Genomic DNA, 14,563 nt, shown 5'->3' on the forward strand with positions numbered 1-14,563 from the left:
TGCACTATAACTTATATTTTCACATATAACTTAAAGAATTCTGTGAATTTTTGGAAACAGATTACAAAAAGTACTATCTCATAGCAGTACGAGGTTCCTTAGTTTGATACCTGCAATAGAAAGAATTCTTTCCATTTTTGATGGCCTAAAATCATACTTATCTTGTCACAAATGCCCAAAATTATTATTTGATTTTTTTGGAAATCTAGAAAGTGAACTGCTTTTGAAATTTTTATATGGTACTCTACAATCGTTTAATAATATATTTCTGAAATTAAAAGCTAATTCTATCACAGCAACAGAAGCATTTCACACATATTCTGAATTAATTTGTCAACTTCAGGAAAGAAAAACCCACAGATTTATACCATCTTCTGCCAAAGAATTGCTATGCACTCTAAAAGAAAATGATGTTCAGGAACAAAAACAAAAATTCTTCTCAACCTTAGACAATTTTTATAATTCTGATATCGAATGCCTAGAGTTGTGGAAAGCCAGTTTTGACAAAGTTAATAAGTTTCAGTGGATAAAGTTACGAACTGAAATTGCCTGGTCTGATTTAGAAGAGTGCACAGGTTGTTAATGGAATTATAAAAGATTTTGTAACTATTGATGATCTATTTGATGAACTTACATGTTGAACCAGGTAATTCAAAACCAAAGGGTAGGTTGTGGTTCAAGTTCTGAAAAAGTACCAGATACTACTGAAAAGAAGTGGAAAGCAATTTTTAAGGTGTTTCAAAAGACTGATATTTCATGTTACAACATTTCTAAAATGGTGAGTTTGTGATGTCTTTGCCTGGGACATCTGCTCCAGTTGAGAGAATTTTTTCAATTACGGGGAATTTTTGGTCTGCAGAAAGGGGTAGACTTTCAGTATCTACTGTTAAACATCTGCTAAATGTTAAAATTAATTTAGAATTTTCTTGTTATGAATTTTATGATGTAATTAAAATAAACAAACCATTTTTGAAAAAAGTCATGTCTAATGAAAAATACAACTGAATAAAAATAGTTTAATGTTTCAGTAAACTGTTAAAACTTTTAAGTAATTTCAAAAATATGTCCTGGGTTGGACCCAAAAAAATATGATAAGCCTATTTATACTTAATAATCTCATATACTGTCATATGACAGTTAACATACTCTCATATACTATCATATGACAGTATATAAGATTATAAAGATTTCTCTTATTGCTATAGAAAGACACAGATTTTGTCCAGTATTACTGTACCAGTGTGAAAAATTCTGCAGTATTTTAAAGCATAATCCTTTCAAAGTTCATAGATTGATAGCAATCGTACATATCACCTCCCTATGCTTCAAACTTCATCCTTTGGTAGTACCCCTTCTAATATATATTAATAATATGATTAATATATATATTTTGAGAAAACCACTGATCCACTACACTTGCTATCCATTAAATTTTGTGATTAGATTCTTTATGGTCAGACATTCTGTTTTCATTCTTGGTTTTTCAACCAAGATGAAAACATTGTAACACCTTCAACTGTCTGATTTCACGGGGAAAAATAAAATATCATAGCATGTGAATTGTTCTTCAAGAAATGTTCTATTTTCAGAAAAAATTAAAAATCATAATAGGTCTAATATATTTGGGTCCCCTTGCTCCTCCATGGGACTCTTGCAAGAGTCCCTAATCCCTTTAATTAAAAAACTCTAGTGCCCTTAAATACCAAGAATTAAAATATTTGATGTTTGAATCATTCTCTTTGAAAATAATTTCTCTCAAAAAATATTTAAAAAAAAGCCGGGAAAAGTTTGCATATCCCAGGTTAACACTTTACAGGATATTTAAATATTTAGAGTACTACTGTGAAAAGGGTCAAAATGCTCATTAAAAAATTTTGATTTACTTGATCAACTGATGTTTTTACATTAAAAATTATGCAGTGGTAAATGCATAAATTTTTAGTAAAACATTTCCATCCCAGTAGATTCCCTTAACCAAATCATCAAAATTAATTTGATTTTATCATCAAAATTATTTTTATTTTAGAGTATAATTGCCAAAAAAAATTTTGGGTCCCATTTGACCCCCATCAGTCAACAGCTACTTCATAAAATATTTTGAATAATAGCCTGCAATTTGAAATCATCTCTGCTAAAAAGAATAGTCACAGATTCATAAATAATAACAATATTTACCTCCATCAAATCAGAAACAAAATGTTTTCATGTAATACAGTACAATACTTGGGCTTACAAGAAATAATGGTTGCATTGCCATTTTTAGTAAATTACTGGACCATTTAAAAACATTTCCCATCCATTTATTTAAAATATAATTAAAAAATGTTCTTTTACAGAAACAGTATTACTCTTGTTTGATGGATTTTTAAATAATAATTAATGAAAAATGAAAAAACCTGAATTTTCTGCATCTCTGTTCAACATATACATAAATGTAGGCTCATATAATTTTCATCACCTTTTGAATTGTGTTTATACGTAAATATTATTTCTAGTATTTATAATTTTAAAAATACTGGCAAAGTATAACATGACTTTCCTGGCTATTAATAATAAAAATTAAAATAGTTAGAGCCAAAAAAAAAAACATTATATATCTTTTAGAGTTGGGAATAAAATTTAAGGAAAGGTTTTCTAAAATTATTCATATATAGGTTAAGCTTAACAAAATTTACTTAAATAAAGTTTTCTCTAAATCTAACACCTTTTAATAACTCCTATAATAAGAAAAAACATTTTTTCAAAAAGACTTTTCTGCATTTTAGATCCAGGGTCTAATTTATAAAAAAATTATAGACATTTCTTGATGATCCTGTGTATGGTATATAAGTTTTAAAGATTTTTGAAAACTGAAGGAAGTTGGAGCAAAAGAACAAAAACTTTCAATTTTAATTTACACAAAATCTCAATTTTAAGAGGTGGGGGTTGATTTTTAAAAAAGATCTTTTGGATTACTCATATATGCATTGTAGGTAATAAATTTACTTTAATACATTTTTCTCTAAAATGCCTTTGAAAAAAATCAAAATTGTTTTTATTGCAACCCCCTTAATGAAATTAAAAAAAAAAAATTATCAGTATATATAGAAGAAATATTTGACCTGATTTGAAGATCCATTTGATCAGTCCTGAGAAGTAAGGTCAAAAGCGCATAAGTAGATTTTTTTTGGTTTAGATCAACTAGTTGGATCCTAAAATGTAAAAATTCACAAAAAATCCTAAAAATGTAAAAATTTGCTTCATTTTCGACATGATCGCCATACCTTCTCTTTTAATAAAGTAATATAAACTTTATGATTTCTTTATTTTTATTTTTAACTTAATTAAATTAGTTTTAATTAAAAAGACTTGATCGGATTTTTTATTTTATGATTAATTGTTAATTTTTGAATACTCCTCTGTTTAAGGCATCATGGATTCCCTCGATCCATTCAGGCAAGTGCTAGCGCTATTTATATTTCTTTTCTCTGTAGAATAGCTTATCTACCCATTGACACTCCAATCTGTAACTAAAATTCAAATGAATTGCTTCCTGAAATCTGTGATAGTATTTTGGTCCTGTTGTTGCAGGTACATTTCGCAGATATAAAGTGAATAAGAATATTGTTGGGTATGATATTCTCCTACAGAGAATTGCAGTTAATTCAGTTTTTCATAACTAATGACAGATAATTATCTTTCATTTATATGGCTTATGTTAGGATATTGAATTAGTAAATTATTACAGTACTCTTTCGGAATCAAAATGAAAGTAATTTTACCATTACTTGGACTTGAATGCTGCCCATAATATTGTGTAACAGCTGATCAGCAACAACACTGACGAAAAATGAAAAAACCTGAATTTTCTGCATCTCTGTTCAACATATAAATAAATGTAGGCGCATATAATTTTCATCACCTTTTGAATTGTGTTTATACGTAAATATTATTTCATGTGTTTATAATTTTAAAAATACTGGCAAAGTATAACATGACTTTCCTGGCTGTTAATAATAAAAATTAAAACAGTTATAGCCAAAAAAAAAAAAAAAACATTATATATCTTGTATCCGCATTAGTAAATCCTGTATCAGCAAGACAAAACTGTTTTGTTTGATAACAATTGGAAGTCTTGGGGTTTTTGATAAACTCCAGTACAGTTGTCATTTATAAATTTTTTTTCAGAATGTAATAAAAAAAACTATAATCATGATACAACTCTGTGCTCTTCAATAGGAATATCATTAAAGTTAATTTCTGTTTTATATTTATTCTTGCATGGAAGGTGTGTGTACATAACTCTCTGTCTGCCGGTCTTTCTGAGTGTGATTTTAGTGCAAAGGAACAAGCAGTAAGAATGGCTAAACCGTTTTTAACTGCTTGCTTGTACTATGTTAGTCTCTAAATTAAATCGGCTAGACTTATTAATTTTTTTGAGTTCTAAAGCAGATTTTTTTTAATGTGCTGCATGTATATAACTTAATCTATTATTAATTGGCCTCAGAATAGTAACCTTTCCCTGCCTAATTTAATTGAGAATGTAGAATCAGGTTAGATAATGTAAAAGGCCTGATGTGAACTTGTAAAAAGATATTACTGTTAAGCGATAGATAAAACTTCTTATTTGAGAAGTAATAATGGTTATCTTTTCTTTATTATAATGTATAAAATTTTAATTTAAGTTGGATTTACATAAAGAAAACTTGTATGTACATGTCTGTGTATGTTTTTTTTTATATTTCAGGTCTATTACGTACATGTATTTTCAGGATGTGTAATTAATAAGTGTAGTGGTGAGTGTACACACATATGATTAAGTTGCATATTATTTTTTTAGTTACACTTAAAGTTACTGCTTAAGTACTAACTTAAGCAGTTATTTGCATAGTTTTTAGATATGGTACATATTAATTGAATAGCTAGTTAAATAAATCAACATCACTATAAAATTTAAATAAGATATTTTTTGAGTTATCAGTTTACATTTAATTATCATTTTTAAACAGGCCATCTATTCGTTAACTAAGCCATACTTATTTTTTATTTCATAAATGTAAAATTTGTAATTATTTCAGCTGTTTATGCTCATGAGATGTTTCTAAAACTTTCAAGTTATTTTGGAAATTTACATTTGATGATTTATTTTTAATGAAATATTTTATAACATTTTCAATTTTTTCTGTTTATTTTTTAATTTATTCATTTATCAAAAAAATCATCCCTTCACATGGTCTTATGGATCTAATCGCAATAAATAGTACTTGTTCCAAGTTAAAATATTTCCTTCATCATTTAAAGTAGAGATTACCTTGTTCAAGTTGAGACCTCTGTTAATATTAAACAGTAAAAATATATTTTTTATTTTAAGACTAGTAAAAGGTTTTGAGAGTATAATGTTTACACGTGCCTGCTTCTTAAGTTCTTTTATTCTAATAATATGTATTGTAGTATTACTAAAAGTGATTTGTAATTTTTAAAAATAGAAAAGTTAAGACAAAAGATTACATGATCGTATATTATAATAATATTACTATTACGATGCCATCAATTTTTAAGAAAAAAGTGTTTGACGTGTCTTTACGGGTTTTAGAGAACTGGTGCCCCCACTGTATTGATTAAGCTTTTGTTTCCATGTTAACAAATTTAACCAATGTCACATCACCTGTTACAATGAGGTCAAGGATTTCATCCTTCTCGTTACAGCAACGGTGAAGGAAGATTAGTGGGTGACCTCATTCTCTTTTTTGTGCGTTAGTCAGAAAGAAGCTTAAGCACCTAGCAAAGCACAAAATTTGTAAAGCCTAACATATCAGTTACAATTTTACAGCACTTTTGCAATATGCAAGGAAAAAATTCAGATAACTCTGTTATTGATGATTTTCTCAAATTTTCACATTGACAATAATAATTGCAGGTGCTTACAAGAAGTGCAGAGTTAATCACTTCTTTGTCTTGAATGTTTCTTCAACCTTTTTAAAAACATATAGCACCACTGTCTTACTTCACTGTCACTCATGATATTCTTCCATATACTGCAGAAAATTCACGATGAATTTCAACATCTGACAAGTTTTTTGCATGAAGGAAATGGATGAGGTCCATACACACTTCACAATCAATGAGATTTTCTAAACAGCAGCCATTTTGAATGATAGTTTTACAAGAACAAACAAGAGAGCGATATTTCCAGTAACACTACTATAAAACCTCACTGAATTGGGTTATTCAACTGTACAAAGATAGAATCACTATCCCCATTCCTTCACTCAATACCAAGGACCAGAAGTTAATTTCTGAATAGCCCTCCCAGTTCAGCGAGATGAGATGAGGAATTATTTTTTTCTCTGTGAAATCTAATTTCTCATTGCACTTGGTGATATCAAGCAAAATCTCTTTCCAAGATTTTAGCATTGTGTTCAGTTTGACTTTGCCAGTCATACAATTACATGAAATTGTGTAATGACAGTAACAATGAACGTGTTTATTGCACACTATGTACTGGAGAATTTTCTGTTGCACATAAAGGAAAGGGTGATATTGAAGACCATGTGAAAACAGCTAACCATAGGAGTGCTATTAATGGTACTGCTTCAGCAAACATGAGATTTTTTTTAAAGCCAAAAATGGGAATAACAATAAGAGTGATCTAGTGTGCTGTTAAAGAAGCTATAATTTCATACCACACTGCTAGACACAAACTCGGTTTCAAAACATCAGACTGCACATCTAAACCGGTTAAAAAGTTATATGACTCAAAATTTTCATCTGCTAGAACCAAAACCGAGGCAATTATTGTTTCACCATTTATTTGATATGTTGAGTTCTTTGGAAATTCATTAATTATGTAACAGTAATGATGGATAGCTCAAACAGAAGTGAAATAAAATTTGTTCCAATTTTGTACGATATTTCAGTCTGGAGGAGGGAATCAAGTTAAACTTTTAAATTTTGATGAAGTGTCAGGTGAAACTGCTCAAATTTAGACTCTGTATCTTTTGCAGTGTGTGAAAAAATACAAACTTGGAGAAAGGTTGATTTGTTATACTGCTGATAACACTAATAGTAATTTTGGTGGTGTGAGGAGAAGGAATGTGAAGAAAATGTGTTCAGAAAAGTTCAAAGTGATTTAGATAGACCTATTTTAGGAATTGGTTATTCAGCCTACATTATACACAATTCAATACAAACACTCCTGGACGTAGAAGTTATTGTAATAAAAATTTATAAATATTTTCACATATATGCACTATAACTTATATTTTCACATATAACTTAAAGAATTCTGTGAATTTTTGGAAACAGATTACAAAAAGTACTATCTCATAGCAGTACGAGGTTCCTTAGTTTGATACCTGCAATAGAAAGAATTCTTTCCATTTTTGATGGCCTAAAATCATACTTATCTTGTCACAAATGCCCAAAATTATTATTTGATTTTTTTGGAAATCTAGAAAGTGAACTGCTTTTGAAATTTTTATATGGTACTCTACAATCGTTTAATAATATATTTCTGAAATTAAAAGCTAATTCTATCACAGCAACAGAAGCATTTCACACATATTCTGAATTAATTTGTCAACTTCAGGAAAGAAAAACCCACAGATTTATACCATCTTCTGCCAAAGAATTGCTATGCACTCTAAAAGAAAATGATGTTCAGGAACAAAAACAAAAATTCTTCTCAACCTTAGACAATTTTTATAATTCTGATATCGAATGCCTAGAGTTGTGGAAAGCCAGTTTTGACAAAGTTAATAAGTTTCAGTGGATAAAGTTACGAACTGAAATTGCCTGGTCTGATTTAGAAGAGTGCACAGGTTGTTAATGGAATTATAAAAGATTTTGTAACTATTGATGATCTATTTGATGAACTTACATGTTGAACCAGGTAATTCAAAACCAAAGGGTAGGTTGTGGTTCAAGTTCTGAAAAAGTACCAGATACTACTGAAAAGAAGTGGAAAGCAATTTTTAAGGTGTTTCAAAAGACTGATATTTCATGTTACAACATTTCTAAAATGGTGAGTTTGTGATGTCTTTGCCTGGGACATCTGCTCCAGTTGAGAGAATTTTTTCAATTACGGGGAATTTTTGGTCTGCAGAAAGGGGTAGACTTTCAGTATCTACTGTTAAACATCTGCTAAATGTTAAAATTAATTTAGAATTTTCTTGTTATGAATTTTATGATGTAATTAAAATAAACAAACCATTTTTGAAAAAAGTCATGTCTAATGAAAAATACAACTGAATAAAAATAGTTTAATGTTTCAGTAAACTGTTAAAACTTTTAAGTAATTTCAAAAATATGTCCTGGGTTGGACCCAAAAAAATATGATAAGCCTATTTATACTTAATAATCTCATATACTGTCATATGACAGTTAACATACTCTCATATACTATCATATGACAGTATATAAGATTATAAAGATTTCTCTTATTGCTATAGAAAGACACAGATTTTGTCCAGTATTACTGTACCAGTGTGAAAAATTCTGCAGTATTTTAAAGCATAATCCTTTCAAAGTTCATAGATTGATAGCAATCGTACATATCACCTCCCTATGCTTCAAACTTCATCCTTTGGTAGTACCCCTTCTAATATATATTAATAATATGATTAATATATATATTTTGAGAAAACCACTGATCCACTACACTTGCTATCCATTAAATTTTGTGATTAGATTCTTTATGGTCAGACATTCTGTTTTCATTCTTGGTTTTTCAACCAAGATGAAAACATTGTAACACCTTCAACTGTCTGATTTCACGGGGAAAAATAAAATATCATAGCATGTGAATTGTTCTTCAAGAAATGTTCTATTTTCAGAAAAAATTAAAAATCATAATAGGTCTAATATATTTGGGTCCCCTTGCTCCTCCATGGGACTCTTGCAAGAGTCCCTAATCCCTTTAATTAAAAAACTCTAGTGCCCTTAAATACCAAGAATTAAAATATTTGATGTTTGAATCATTCTCTTTGAAAATAATTTCTCTCAAAAAATATTTAAAAAAAAGCCGGGAAAAGTTTGCATATCCCAGGTTAACACTTTACAGGATATTTAAATATTTAGAGTACTACTGTGAAAAGGGTCAAAATGCTCATTAAAAAATTTTGATTTACTTGATCAACTGATGTTTTTACATTAAAAATTATGCAGTGGTAAATGCATAAATTTTTAGTAAAACATTTCCATCCCAGTAGATTCCCTTAACCAAATCATCAAAATTAATTTGATTTTATCATCAAAATTATTTTTATTTTAGAGTATAATTGCCAAAAAAAATTTTGGGTCCCATTTGACCCCCATCAGTCAACAGCTACTTCATAAAATATTTTGAATAATAGCCTGCAATTTGAAATCATCTCTGCTAAAAAGAATAGTCACAGATTCATAAATAATAACAATATTTACCTCCATCAAATCAGAAACAAAATGTTTTCATGTAATACAGTACAATACTTGGGCTTACAAGAAATAATGGTTGCATTGCCATTTTTAGTAAATTACTGGACCATTTAAAAACATTTCCCATCCATTTATTTAAAATATAATTAAAAAATGTTCTTTTACAGAAACAGTATTACTCTTGTTTGATGGATTTTTAAATAATAATTAATGAAAAATGAAAAAACCTGAATTTTCTGCATCTCTGTTCAACATATACATAAATGTAGGCTCATATAATTTTCATCACCTTTTGAATTGTGTTTATACGTAAATATTATTTCTAGTATTTATAATTTTAAAAATACTGGCAAAGTATAACATGACTTTCCTGGCTATTAATAATAAAAATTAAAATAGTTAGAGCCAAAAAAAAAAACATTATATATCTTTTAGAGTTGGGAATAAAATTTAAGGAAAGGTTTTCTAAAATTATTCATATATAGGTTAAGCTTAACAAAATTTACTTAAATAAAGTTTTCTCTAAATCTAACACCTTTTAATAACTCCTATAATAAGAAAAAACATTTTTTCAAAAAGACTTTTCTGCATTTTAGATCCAGGGTCTAATTTATAAAAAAATTATAGACATTTCTTGATGATCCTGTGTATGGTATATAAGTTTTAAAGATTTTTGAAAACTGAAGGAAGTTGGAGCAAAAGAACAAAAACTTTCAATTTTAATTTACACAAAATCTCAATTTTAAGAGGTGGGGGTTGATTTTTAAAAAAGATCTTTTGGATTACTCATATATGCATTGTAGGTAATAAATTTACTTTAATACATTTTTCTCTAAAATGCCTTTGAAAAAAATCAAAATTGTTTTTATTGCAACCCCCTTAATGAAATTAAAAAAAAAAATTATCAGTATATATAGAAGAAATATTTGACCTGATTTGAAGATCCATTTGATCAGTCCTGAGAAGTAAGGTCAAAAGCGCATAAGTAGATTTTTTTTGGTTTAGATCAACTAGTTGGATCCTAAAATGTAAAAATTCACAAAAAATCCTAAAAATGTAAAAATTTGCTTCATTTTCGACATGATCGCCATACCTTCTCTTTTAATAAAGTAATATAAACTTTATGATTTCTTTATTTTTATTTTTAACTTAATTAAATTAGTTTTAATTAAAAAGACTTGATCGGATTTTTTATTTTATGATTAATTGTTAATTTTTGAATACTCCTCTGTTTAAGGCATCATGGATTCCCTCGATCCATTCAGGCAAGTGCTAGCGCTATTTATATTTCTTTTCTCTGTAGAATAGCTTATCTACCCATTGACACTCCAATCTGTAACTAAAATTCAAATGAATTGCTTCCTGAAATCTGTGATAGTATTTTGGTCCTGTTGTTGCAGGTACATTTCGCAGATATAAAGTGAATAAGAATATTGTTGGGTATGATATTCTCCTACAGAGAATTGCAGTTAATTCAGTTTTTCATAACTAATGACAGATAATTATCTTTCATTTATATGGCTTATGTTAGGATATTGAATTAGTAAATTATTACAGTACTCTTTCGGAATCAAAATGAAAGTAATTTTACCATTACTTGGACTTGAATGCTGCCCATAATATTGTGTAACAGCTGATCAGCAACAACACTGACGAAAAATGAAAAAACCTGAATTTTCTGCATCTCTGTTCAACATATAAATAAATGTAGGCGCATATAATTTTCATCACCTTTTGAATTGTGTTTATACGTAAATATTATTTCATGTGTTTATAATTTTAAAAATACTGGCAAAGTATAACATGACTTTCCTGGCTGTTAATAATAAAAATTAAAACAGTTATAGCCAAAAAAAAAAAAAAAACATTATATATCTTGTATCCGCATTAGTAAATCCTGTATCAGCAAGACAAAACTGTTTTGTTTGATAACAATTGGAAGTCTTGGGGTTTTTGATAAACTCCAGTACAGTTGTCATTTATAAATTTTTTTTCAGAATGTAATAAAAAAAACTATAATCATGATACAACTCTGTGCTCTTCAATAGGAATATCATTAAAGTTAATTTCTGTTTTATATTTATTCTTGCATGGAAGGTGTGTGTACATAACTCTCTGTCTGCCGGTCTTTCTGAGTGTGATTTTAGTGCAAAGGAACAAGCAGTAAGAATGGCTAAACCGTTTTTAACTGCTTGCTTGTACTATGTTAGTCTCTAAATTAAATCGGCTAGACTTATTAATTTTTTTGAGTTCTAAAGCAGATTTTTTTTAATGTGCTGCATGTATATAACTTAATCTATTATTAATTGGCCTCAGAATAGTAACCTTTCCCTGCCTAATTTAATTGAGAATGTAGAATCAGGTTAGATAATGTAAAAGGCCTGATGTGAACTTGTAAAAAGATATTACTGTTAAGCGATAGATAAAACTTCTTATTTGAGAAGTAATAATGGTTATCTTTTCTTTATTATAATGTATAAAATTTTAATTTAAGTTGGATTTACATAAAGAAAACTTGTATGTACATGTCTGTGTATGTTTTTTTTTATATTTCAGGTCCATTACGTACATGTATTTTCAGGATGTGTAATTAATAAGTGTAGTGGTGAGTGTACACACATATGATTAAGTTGCATATTATTTTTTTAGTTACACTTAAAGTTACTGCTTAAGTACTAACTTAAGCAGTTATTTGCATAGTTTTTAGATATGGTACATATTAATTGAATAGCTAGTTAAATAAATCAACATCACTATAAAATTTAAATAAGATATTTTTTGAGTTATCAGTTTACATTTAATTATCATTTTTAAACAGGCCATCTATTCGTTAACTAAGCCATACTTATTTTTTATTTCATAAATGTAAAATTTGTAATTATTTCAGCTGTTTATGCTCATGAGATGTTTCTAAAACTTTCAAGTTATTTTGGAAATTTACATTTGATGATTTATTTTTAATGAAATATTTTATAACATTTTCAATTTTTTCTGTTTATTTTTTAATTTATTCATTTATCAAAAAAATCTTCCCTTCACATGGTCTTATGGATCTAATCGCAATAAATAGTACTTGTTCCAAGTTAAAATATTTCCTTCATCATTTAAAGTAGAGATTACCTTGTTCAAGTTGAGACCTCTGTTAATATTAAACAGTAAAAATATATTTTTTATTTTAAGAATAGTAAAAGGTTTTGAGAGTATAATGTTTACACGTGCCTGCTTCTTAAGTTCTTTTATTCTAATAATATGTATTGTAGTATTACTAAAAGTGATTTGTAATTTTTAAAAATAGAAAAGTTAAGACAAAAGATTACATGATCGTATATTATAATAATATTACTATTACGATAATTAAAGTATTACTAGTAAAGTATGTAATGTTCAGATATATTTGAACAATAAGAAGTTTAACTAATTGCTAAGTAAAATAATTAAATACTTTATTTACTTATGTAGTTAAAGTTCTGAATGACTTCCAACATGAAATGTTTATAATAAATAATTAGCAGCGATGCTAACAACTTGTCTATTTCATGGATTAAGTTATAACTAATTAGTGATGTTGCAGGATGCACATCCAAATTCAGTTTGTATCCAGTTTAAAGTATCATTACTTTTCTATATTCATGTTACCAGTGTTCTTGAACTGGTCACAATTTAATTAATTGATTTACATAACAAATGTCAACCTGAAAATTGGTGGCTACCAAGGTGATCACTGTTTTATTGTAACTAAAAAATACGTTGCTGAATAATCTTAAATTTAAAAATATATAATTGTAGTTACATGAGCTAAGTAATTTATATTTCTTTAATATTAATATAGTATAAGGATTCATTTATTTAGTTCATATTATGTGAAATAATTACTATTGATTATAGTCATATGGCATATAGTTAGAGTAGATCTATCTATTGCACAGATACTGGAAATGATTCACACCATCGCTTTTGGTGATGGAAATAATATATTGCTTTCAATCTTAATGTAAATTAGTAATAAATTAAAGATTTGCAGGCTGGAAATTGTTTTATTTATAAAGCAATGTTAAAAAAAGGGTTAAATCTTTATTATTGTAATATTCTAGAATTACATTTATCATATAGTAGTAAGTAATGTGAAGATAACGAGCTTTCTCATTCATATCAACCATTCCTACCCTATCCGGCTTCAAATTGAGAAAAAGCTTTTTCAGATCTTCACAGTTTCAGAAACCTCCATGCCTGCGTCTGAATAGAGGCAGTATTGACCTCAGGATGTTCCCTAGAAACAAATTAGGAATTTCCTGTTCTTCAGAAAATAAATGATTTAATGTATGTAATTCTGCAGTATTTGCAATTCAATACTCCCAAGTAAGATGTTGTCAGGGAATACGAGTTATTTTACACTTGGTGACCTTCATGTAACAAACCACTGCATTATCCTCAACTGAATACACTGTGGATACTGAAAGATTCATATTTCCTTATGTATTAATAAAGCAAGAGTACTTTAACACTTAGTGCTGGGGGTATCAAAATGTGCCTGTTTGTAGAATGGTAGCCATTTTTGCTTATATTTGTAACTTCGTAAATTTAGAACTAAAAATAATATAAAATTTGTACTTAAAACAACATATAAAACCTCAACTCTTCTAGTTTCAAATGATATATAATATATACTTCTACCATTTATGAATAAAAAGATATAGCAGATTTTTGAAAGCCTGTTTTTAAATAAAAAATTTTTTTACATTCGGTTCACACTTAAACTATCACCAACACTAATATTTATTAAAATTACAGTAGGCCTACACCAAAATAGTTTTACTTTTTAAAAAATTTAATTTTTAGGTAATTTTTTTTTAATGAAAAGTTTTAAAACAAGGATCTTTACATAAAGCGATTTTGCATTCACAACATTGAAATGATTTATCCTTTCTTGTCACTTTCCCATTTTCATTCAATCTTCATCACTTTGTAAATAAAAAAAAAACATCGACTGCATCATTATACGAATTGTTAGACGCCATTATAACTGTATAAAACGCGAATGTAAACAAACACGTAATTTCAACGATTGTAACTGCACGATACCAAATCGATTTTATAATAATCGATATTACCAAAAGCGCACTCCTTGCCTTATTTAGGTACTAAAATGTATACGAAAGTAGTGGACTTGAAT

General features: G+C 28.0%; 1 long non-coding RNA gene across 1 annotated transcript in view; it reads right to left on the minus strand.

The window, feature by feature from the left end:
• LOC142334086 (uncharacterized) overlaps window positions 1-14,556 on the minus strand; it is a 40,499-nt gene extending 25,943 nt beyond the window's left edge. Inside the window, exon 1 of the long non-coding RNA XR_012758764.1 lies at window positions 13,491-14,556. This is a non-coding gene — a long non-coding RNA (uncharacterized LOC142334086). The remainder of the gene's footprint in view (window positions 1-13,490) is intronic.
• Window positions 14,557-14,563: the final 7 nt, after the last annotated feature.

This window comes from Lycorma delicatula, chromosome 13, assembly GCF_047948215.1.
Source record: "Lycorma delicatula isolate Av1 chromosome 13, ASM4794821v1, whole genome shotgun sequence".
Taxonomy (NCBI): domain Eukaryota; kingdom Metazoa; phylum Arthropoda; class Insecta; order Hemiptera; family Fulgoridae; genus Lycorma; species Lycorma delicatula.